A 10,407-nucleotide genomic window follows, 5' to 3' on the forward strand; every position below is an offset into this window, starting at 1 on the left:
CAATCTTTAATGGACTTCATCTTTTAAAGCGAGGAGGAATGCAGCCTCCTTTTTCTTTTGGTTCACTATTTAAGGGGTGGTAGGAAAAAGATATTGGAACATTTCCCTGTCTTTCAACCAACCCCCATATCTAGTGGCTCCTTAATTATATCCTCCATGGAAAGCAATTGATGCCTGTTGATAATACATACCATATTTCCTCTGTCTTAAAACCTCACCAGTTTAATAATAGTTTTTGGCTGTAGGGGAAGGAGGGAAGAAGAAATACTACAACATTAAATCATTAAATGAACACATTGATTATGAGGCAGAACTAGATACCAGACACATTAAATTATGAAAAAGTATGTCTTAGAACTGAAGAGATTTGAGTTTTGTTGAATTGAATTAAATTGAAATAAGGGCCTCCAAAGAAGGATTAGAACTGGAAGATATGAAGTCCCTTTTTTTCTCTTAAATTGTATTAATATTAAATATCATAGTCATTACTGCCACTGCTTTTTCTTTTTCTTTTTTTTGTTTTTTTGAGAGTCTCACTCTGTCACCCAGGCTGGAGTGCAGTGGCGCGATCTTGGCTCACTGCAACCTCCACTTCCCGGGTTCACGCCATTCTCCTGCCTCAGTCTCCCGAGTAGCTGGGACCACAGGCACTCGCCACCATGCCCGGCTAATTTTGTATATTTTTAGTAGAGACAGGGTTTCACCGTGTTAGCCAGGATGGTCTCCATCTCCTGACCTTGTGATCCACCTGCCTCAGCCTCCCAGAGTGCTGCGATTACAGATGTGAGCCACCGCACCTGGCCCATTACTGCCACTGCTTTTTCTAGGAGAATCTACTCCCACCTACAGTCTCTTCTGCATCCCTAATCACAATTGTTTGGACAACAGGTAGATATTTGACACCATCTGGGCCAATCAGATTTTTTCATCCTGAGAATTTGAAATTCTGGCTCAATTTGCTGGGGAAGCTGAATATCAGAGACATTAAAGTCAGGATCAGTGTCAAGCTCCTGGCCAAAATCATCATGTGTCAGTCAAATTTATGGACGCCAGGGATAGCCAACATGCAGAGAATGCAGATGCAGGCCATGTGGTTCTTTGAAAGAACCACAAGGTGGAACAGTCTCAGGTCCCAGTTTTTCAGTTTCACTGCCTTTTCAACTCAGCTATACTTAATGTGCCTCCTTTTGCCAGTTTTAGCCCTAAAATCAACTTTTTGTTTTAATAACTTGAATGGATTTTTAAAAACAATAGACCAATTTTCCATTCTCAAGTCATTATTGTTTGTGCTCATTTTTAGCTACAATGTAATATTCATGCATAGAGATGATATCTGCTATAATACTACATAGGAAGCTCCAGGCAACCAAATGAAGTTCAATGATTTACTGAAAGTTTTAACCAACTGAGGTAGCACTGGGTCCTCAGCCAGGTTTTCTTTACCACCTAAGAAAGTGAAATCTGCTCTAAATCTACATGAAAGCTGCATTCACTTGAAAGTAAGTATTGGTTGTTTCCAAGTTCCGTTGCTGGACTTTGTCAGTGTATATTTCCTTATAGAAATAATGTTTTTAATGGTAGTTGAATTTCAAGATTAGGCCACAAATACCTGCTTTACTTATCAAGAATCTGAAGCCCACATTATTTATTAAGAAAATAGTGTGATACAATACTGTAGCAATGGTAGTTATTAAACAAAACAGTGCATTCAATAAGAACTCGTTTTATGTATTTGTGAACGTCTGGCTTGAGGAAGAACATGTTTTATTGGAAGTTTTATGCTGATTCCTAGAAGCAGATCTGGGTATTTTCAAAGACTTTTTAAGAGTTTCGGGAAACCAACTCTTCTCCATTATGCCTAATTATACCTCAACATTTAACACCATTAGGAAATAAAAGTTTGGGCCAATGTGTCCCAAACTGTTATTAGTGGTTGCCTCTTGCAAGTGAGCTTGCATGAGACTCTCTTTCTCATTTGTATATTTTTATACTGTTCAAACTTTTTAAGATAGTATGTATTACTTTTATAATCAGAATAAAAGCAATAAAAATACAAAAAAGCTCTACCACTTCCTTCTCCTGGATACTGTTGTCTTGCCACAGTCTCCTGTATGATGAAAGTCATTTTTGAATTCACAAGTAGAAGGAAGAGTGTACTTTCATCTGCAGAGTTGAATGGAGGGAGAACTAAAGAGGATTTGAGGCATGTGAGAGAGTTGTCTGCTGTAGAAATAGCTGAGCGGCAGCTTGGCTAGGGTGTTATCATCAGGGAAAGGAAGAAGGTGATAATAGAAAAAGGCCAAGAATGGAACAGAGAAGTTAAATGGGAGCAGCCTTTGGAAAAACAAGGGGTAGAATCAGTGTGTACAAGACTGAGATTATTACAAGAGTAGCACTTAGAACCAGGAAAAATCCCTATGTAGACAATAGGATTAACCTTAAATAAAGATGGAAGTAGAAAGAAAGTGGATACAAAGACCCTCCTTCCTACCCCCCACCAATTTGCCCAACAAAATGACTTCATTAAACTTCATTCAATACAAGAAGTGGCTTTACACTTTGCAAAAATAAATGGAAGAATGCAATCAATATTGAGAGAATATCAGTTAATATAAATTCACACAAATACCAGTAATTAACTAGTATTAAAGTATTTCTAAGAATAAATTTTGTTATCAAGGTGAAAGAATTGTAATTCAATGCTTGCTAAAGGGGAAGAGGTGCTACTCCAAGAAAATAATAAAAATAGCTGACATTTTTTATATCTGTTATTTGTCTGACAGTAAGAAACGGAAAGACTTCGCATGAATTATCACATTTAATCTTCTCAATGTGCCTATGTGTGATGAGCAAACTGTATTTTGAGATTCCCAAGGTCACACAGCTAAAATGGCCATTCTAACATTCAAAGAAGAGAGTCACTGGAGAAGAGATTGCGAGGACATTTTTAGCTGCATTCCAGCCTGACCTTAGGATCAATCGTCAGGCTATCATTTAATAGAAGAAAACTGTAGAGAAGGGAGGTTAGAAGGGAGCAAAAAAAATGAGGCAGGACAATTTCTGGACTTTCAGGAGGGAAAAGTCTAACCACTCTGCCTCATCCAGGCCCACTAGAACCCAATTCTACACTTAAATACTGTCTTAGTCTGTTTAGTGCTGCTATAACACAATACCACAGACTATGTAATTTATGAAGAAAAGAAATTTATTTCTCATAGTTCTGGAGGCTGGGAAGTCCAATACCAAGATGCCAGCATCTGGCAAGGGCCTTCTTGCTATACCATCCCACAGCAGAAGGCAAGAGGATGAGAGAAGGCAGAATTCACTTTTATAACAAACCCACCCTCCAAATAACTAACCCACTCCTGTGATAATGACATTAACCCATTCATGAAGGCAGAACCCTTATGTCTTAATCACTTCTTATTAGGCCCTGCCTCCCAAAACTGTTGCCTTGGGGATTAAGTTTTCAACACATAAACTTTGGAGGAGGAGTTCAGACCGTAGCAAATAACAATGCAGCTCTGACTCATTTCCGTACGTGTAGGGTGAGAACAGAGGACAACAGGTGTCTTTTTTGTTGCCAAGAAGGCCAGGGCACCCTCCTCACTCAATAGGATAATTAAATTCACTCTCTTATCATGCCTCACAAACATTTAAAGTTGAAAGGTGGAAAGAAGGAGGGAGGAAGGGAAGGAAGGAAGAAAGTGTGGAAGGAAAGGAAAGAGAAAAGGAAGGCAGAGGCAGAGGAGGGAAGGAGAGGGGAGAGGAAGGGAGGGACGGTGAGGGAAGGGAAGGGGAGGGGAGGGGAGGGGAGGAGAGGAGAGAATAGTAGAGAGGAGAGAAGGAGAGGGAGGAGAGGGAAAGGAAGGCAAGGGGAAGGTGGGGAAGGGAGGGGATGAGGAGGGGAGGAAGAAAGGGAGGGAAAGGAAGGTGAAGGAGGGAAGGGAAGTGAAGGTGAGGAAGGGGAGGGAAAGGAAGAGAAGAAAAGGGAAGGGGAGGGGAGGGAAGAGAAGGAAAGGGAAGGGGAGGGGAGGGAAAGGGAGGGAAGGAGGAACTCTAGTCAGGAAAACTAAACCACACTAATACTGACTGGCTGTCCCAGGCCAGGATCAGTTCCCTCATCCTCCCTTTCTGGGGTTGGTGTTATCGAGGAGCACATTTCAAAGGGCAGTACTCTGTCCTCATCACTCTTGGTCCTTCTAGTTCCAAACAGATCCTGTCACTTGGGGCTCCCAACCCTCTGTAATTTGTAAATTATTTCTGGGAAACAATGAACATACAGATATGCTCTGAATATACTCACAGGCCCACCACACTCCAAACACCTGTGATGGGGACCAGTCACCTACCACCTCAGGCCCATCTTCTCATTAGTAGAATGAAGACTTTGAGTTCAGTCATCTCTAAGGTCCTGTTTCAAATTAAGAAAAAGAATAAATGAGAAGACAATAGAAACTAGGAAGGTAAATAGTATAAGTAATCAATATTTACTTCCAGACATTTCCTATGACAAGACAGTTTTCCCCCTTCTCTCTCATACACATTTCAAATTGAAGACACCATAGATTTTAATATGCACCATTTCTTTATGTATCACTAGTAAAGAAAAAAAATGCTGCCAACTAACCATGACACACCATTGATTATAAAACGCATTCCAGTTTCAGAGATGTTAAACTGCAAAACATGGGTCCTAGAATCAATGAAATACAATGTGTGTGTGTGTGTGTGCATGAGGGTTTGGTTGGTGGGGAACTCTCACTTCTTACTTTAAACACTATTATTGGCTTTGTTATAACATACCTTTAGTACCTATCATTTAGTGCAAAGTTCATTTTCATTTCTTGCTATTACATATCTCACTTTCAATAGCTCTTTATAAGCTCACTCCAGGCCATCTGAAGCCTCAAGCTCTCATTTGGTTCTCAACAGTCTCCAAAACTTCCTAGAAGTATCCCTTACCCCATTCACAATCATCGTGACTTTTCTAGTTCACTTTTCCCTTTGAAAATAGTCCAGTCCTGTATTTCCTCCTTTTAGGTTTTGTTAAATGATTGGAATAAAATTTATGAACTAATTTCAGTTAGAGTTTTTATGGTGGGAAATAGCTTATTGTATAACTTTTTCAGATGTCAAATTGCATCTTAATGTAGCCTTCTTACAAAGGAAACCAATGTGCATTTATTGAGAAATAAAGAGGGAGGTATGTGGAGTGGAAGAGTTTTGTTCCCCTGAAATCATACTGCTTTGATCACTGTTTATTGCCTCAAATATGTAAGTCTGGGTGGCCCAGCTGCCTTCTTACCACAAGGCTACTGAATACTGAAAGTCTGAGGAGAAACTTCCCTTTCTTTTGTCTCCTGCAGGAATGCCAAGACAAAGTCTCAAAAATATAGTAAATCTAACTGGCTAATACGACCACCACAGATGCCCTATGGGATTCTCCTCCTCCTTTTCCCCCTCTGTCTCCTCTCCATCATCATCATCATCTTCATCATCGTCGTCATCATCATCACTACCACCACCACCACTATCATCATCTCTAGCTTCCCTCTTTGACTTGGCTGCTAAAAAAAACCCTTGGAATCAAAGTAATTCCCTTTTCTTTCTTTTTTTTTTTTTAGACAGAGTTTTGCTCTTGTTGCCCAGGATGGAGTGCAATGGCGCGATCTCGGCTCACCGCAACCTCCGCCTCCTGGGTTCAAGTGATTCTCCTGCGTCGGCCTCCTGAGTAGCTGGGATTACAGGCATGCACCACCACGCCTGGCTAATTTCATATTTTTAGTAGACATGGGGTTTCCGCCATATTGGCCAGGCTGGTCTCAAATTCCCAACCTCAGGTGATCCATCCGCCTCGGCCTCCCAAGTGCTGGGATTACAGGCATGAGCCACAGCACCCAGCTCAAAGTAATTCCCTTTCTTTAGGAAGTGTATAGGAACCCAATACCTATAATTTGAATACTAATCTTACTGCAAATTGTATCTTAATTTTGAATATTTTTATTGATACATAATATTTGTATCTATTGATGGGATACATGTGATATTTTATTACATGCATAGAATGTGTGATGATAAAGTCAGGGTATTTGGGGTATCCATCACCTTGAGTATTTATCATTTCTATGTATTCGGAACATTTCAATTCCTCTCTTCTAGCTATTTTGAAATGTACAGTACGTTGTTGTTAACTATAGTCACCCTACTCTGCTAATGAACATTAGAACTCGTTCCTTCTATCTAACTGTATGTTTGCAACCATTATCCAAACTCTGTTCATCACCCCTCCTCCCTCACACCTTTTTCAGCCTCTAATATCTATCATTCAATTATACTCTCTACCTCCATGAGATCAACTTTTTTAGTTTGCATATATGAGGGAGAGCAGGTGATATTTGTCTTTCTGTGCCTGGCATAGTTCACTTAACATAATGACCTCCAGCTCCATCCATGTTGCTGCAAATTACATGATTTATTTTCTTTTTTGTTTCTTTGTTTGTTTTTCTGTTTTGTTTTGAGGCAGGGTCTTGTTCTGTTGCCTAGGCTGGAGTGCAGTGGTGCAATCATGATTCACTAATTTCAACCTCCTGTACTCCAGCTGTCCTCTGCCTCAGCTTCCCAAGTTGCTGGAACACAGGTGCATGCCATTGTGACTGCCTATTTTTTTTTTTTTTTTTTTTTTTTTAGAGATAGGATCTTGCTATGTTGCTCAGACTGGTCTTGAACTCCTGGCCTCTAAAGATCCTCCTGGCTTGGCTTCCCAAATTGCAGTGACTACATGTGTGAGCCCCCATGCCTGGCCAATTTTATTCTTTTTTATGGCCAAATATATTATTTTATTGTAATAGATGTAATTTGGAAAGACATTTTGCCTTTTCTATAAATAAGAATGTCTTCAATTAATTAGCCCTTTACAGGTTTTTAGCATTTTTCTTCATTTAGAAAGTGCTTACATTGGTATCCATACTACTAATGGGAACAAAATTGGTAAGATTTATCTGGCAGGCAATTTGTCAATTACATTAAAAACCTTAATATTATGCATGAGCTTTAAACCTAGAAATTTCACTTCCAATAACTTATTTTCAGAAGAAAGTTTGAGATAGGTACAAAATGTAATGTTCAAGGGTATTCATTACAGTGCATTTCATAATGCCTATCAATATGAATTTGGTTAGGTAAATGGTAGTGAATCCAAACAATGGACTATTAGACTGCCATTATATATCATGTTGTTCAAGAATATTATTGACATGAGGATGTTCATAATAAATTACTAATCCCAAAACACAGCCTGCAAAATAAAATGCCCACTATTATACCATTTTAGCATGGCATAAAGATTAAAATGTTTGGAATCAAAGACAACTTGGTTCAAACCTTGGTTCCAACACCCAGTTCTATCATTTGCTCCTCATACAAATGTGGGAAAGTTATTGAGCCTCACAGAGCCCCAGTTTCCTCATTTGTAATTTAGAAATAATTACAGCCACCTCTTAGGGTTTTTGTATAGATTAATTTAAATAATGTGTGCAAAGTATCTGCCTCTCCACACACAAAATAAGTGCTCTATAAATGGTTCTCTACATCAGTCTTGTGTGTCAGTTGGGGTTTTTTGATTACAAGCAACAAAAAAATTTGGCCAACTTAAACAAAGGGGAATTTATTAAAAACATTGCACAAAAGTTGGAGAACTAGGCTTGGAAATAGGCAGACACCAATTCAGCTTCAGGGGCGGGAAAGCAGGAATGATAGGACTAGTCTTGCAGTGGAACAGTCTAGCAGGGATATTCCTGCCAAGATAAAAGAATGCCAACCTCTTAGCTCACCCAATTTCATATGCTCAAAAGTCAAAATCTCAGCAGCGAGTTTTCATGGGTTGAGCTGAAGAGACTGCCTACCTTTGGCTACAGGAGGCACAGGCAGCTGGATTTTCCATCTCAGTAAAATATAGGCAGTGGTGTGGAAAGTTAACTCCCCAAAGGAAATTGGGGTTCTGTTGTGAAGGGTGGTAGATGCTACTGACAAAAGTTCCTCTATCACATAAGCACGAGGTAATTTTGAAATGGGAAAAATATAAATCAAGTATTTATTTAAAAAATAAATCACATACATGATCGCAAATGTATGATCATCACAAAAGCCCTACAGGAAAATCAGGATAGAAATTATTTTCTTGATTTTACAAAGAGAAACTGAGGCTCAGGGATGATGAATGACTAGCCCAAGGACTCTGCACTTAATCTGGGGCAGAGCTGGAAAAGACAGTCCTGACCCCCAGTCTCAGGCTCTTTCCCAGGTACCCCCTGGGAAATTGTCAAACATCTCTCAGTTTCCCTGCTTCCCAACCCTCAACTTCAAAGGATGCAGATGACTGGTGGTATTTCCCTTTTTTATAACTCGCTGGTCCCTCCTGCTGCTTGGAGTTCAGGCCCTGCCAGAGGGCCCTGAGCTGGAGGTTCTGCTGGAAGCATTACAGTCAGCTAGGCTGACAGTGGCTGGGAGACTTGGCAGACTTTCTCCTTCACATTTGGCTGGGGGGAGGACGGAGAGCTGAGAAACCACTGGAGAAAGGAGGGAGGCTGGAGGAAGGCAAGAAGGCAGGGGCCAACCTGGAGAGGAAGTGGTATGAAGAGCAGGTAGTGGGGAGACAAAGAGAATGATTTTTTTTTAAAGACAAAAAAAAAAAAAAAACCAAAGAATTAGAAATATTGTTAAATCAGCCAGGAAGTGGCCCAGTGACAAAGATCTCCTGAACCTGGCTTCAGAGAAAAACATTAAAGCTTCACATATTTGGCATTCAAGTCACTAAAGGTTGCTTTCTGCTTTTTCTTTCTCATTAAAGCATTTGGAAGAACCCACCAGAAAGCCCAAATGTATTAAAAATTCCTGGGCTCCATGCATAAAAATGATAGATGAATAATTCTAGATGGATCCTATTTAGGAGCCATCTAATATATGCCTAATATATGCCTTTTTCAGTTAGAGAAACTGAGGCACAGAATTACAATATGTCCATGACTTTTTTAATTGAAAAATTTAAAAGTATGATTTTCCAAACAAGAAGTTGGTAAACTTTTCTATAAAGAGTCATCTAGTCCATATTTTTGGCCTTCAGGGCCATATGGTCTATTACAACTACTCAACACTGACATTGTAGAGCAAAAGCAGCCATAGATAATATATAGACAAATGGGTGTGGCTGTGTGCCCATAAAACTTTATTTACAAAAACGGGGCATGGGCCAGATTTGTAGTTTGTCAAGACGTGATCTAGACGTAGTCATTTATTAATTACCACATGAACATCCCAGAAGAACATAAAAGCAAATGGTAGGCATCAATTTAAATTCCCATAGGAATGATAATAGTAATAATTACAATCTATTAAGCACTTCCTATGTGGATTTCCTCATTTAATTGTTCTACTCGTCCTATGAGGAGGATGCTATTGTGCTTGCCCATATTGTTAGATAAGAAGACAAAAATACCTGCCCATCAAATAACTGCCAGTGGGTGGTCACACAGCTAGAAGGTGGTAGTGGCAGGATTTCGACCCTTGATCCATCTGACATCAGGAGTCAAGTGCTTAACAACTATACCAGCTGAAAAAATGCAACTAGTAAGGAAGAAAAATAAAGTTACATGAAGTTTATCACAAAGTATTGACTTTTTCATGTTATTACAAAGGAAGCTCTTGGTAGTGTAATACTTCAGTAATGCATTCATTATCAGCAACTTGAATGAAGCATGAGTCTGCACCTTCCCCCGCATCCTCCCAGTTTCCTTGGAACGTTCATTTTGTTACCTCTTTCTTGTGATCTGTTAGGCTTTCTCCAGCACACACGCTAAGATTTAAGAAAGGATCTTAACTCAAACCCACCCACCTCAGACGCTGAGCAGTGAAAGGCCTTAACACTAAGAGGAATTCAAGCCTGAAGGGGAGAAGAGGACAGCTCTTGATGATTATCCTAAATTTTTGAAGCCAAACCAGGGAGGACTTGAGGAAATGACTCACTGAACCCAGGAGAAAGAAAAACAGCCGAGAGATGGCAGGAGAAAATGAGGATAATATAGCCTTACTGTTAAAGTGAGGGTTAGAAATCCACAGGGACCCAGAAAGGAAACACTGAAATGGCTGAGTTACATTCCTGAAACTAGCATGCAATATTGTTTTATCAGGCTTACGGCTGTTTTGACCAAGAATGAGGCAGGAACAGATTTCTTCTTAACAGAAACATCATCTCATGTTCTTTACTGTCCCCAAAGTGTCTCCTCTGCTAGAGCCCTAAGGGGAAACCACAGCCATCTCTGTCTCTTCTATTCTTGAATCACAAAACTGGCTGTTCCTGACACAGATGCTGAGCTTGGTGTGACAAACAGATGTACTACACTGCAGCCATTA

At 39.9% G+C, this 10,407-nt stretch overlaps 1 long non-coding RNA gene across 2 annotated transcripts in view; it reads right to left on the minus strand.

The window, feature by feature from the left end:
* LOC129048293 (uncharacterized) overlaps positions 1-9,645 on the minus strand; it is a 28,938-nt gene extending 19,293 nt beyond the window's left edge. For both annotated transcript variants that reach the window (XR_010141579.1, XR_008510523.1), the window contains exons 1-2: positions 9,494-9,645; positions 4,307-4,414 (exon numbers count right to left, since the gene is read on the minus strand). This is a non-coding gene — a long non-coding RNA (uncharacterized LOC129048293). The remainder of the gene's footprint in view (positions 1-4,306; positions 4,415-9,493) is intronic.
* Between the last annotated feature and the right edge of the window lie 762 nt (positions 9,646-10,407).

This window comes from Pongo abelii, chromosome 8, assembly GCF_028885655.2.
Source record: "Pongo abelii isolate AG06213 chromosome 8, NHGRI_mPonAbe1-v2.0_pri, whole genome shotgun sequence".
In the NCBI taxonomy this organism is placed as follows: Eukaryota; Metazoa; Chordata; class Mammalia; order Primates; family Hominidae; genus Pongo; species Pongo abelii.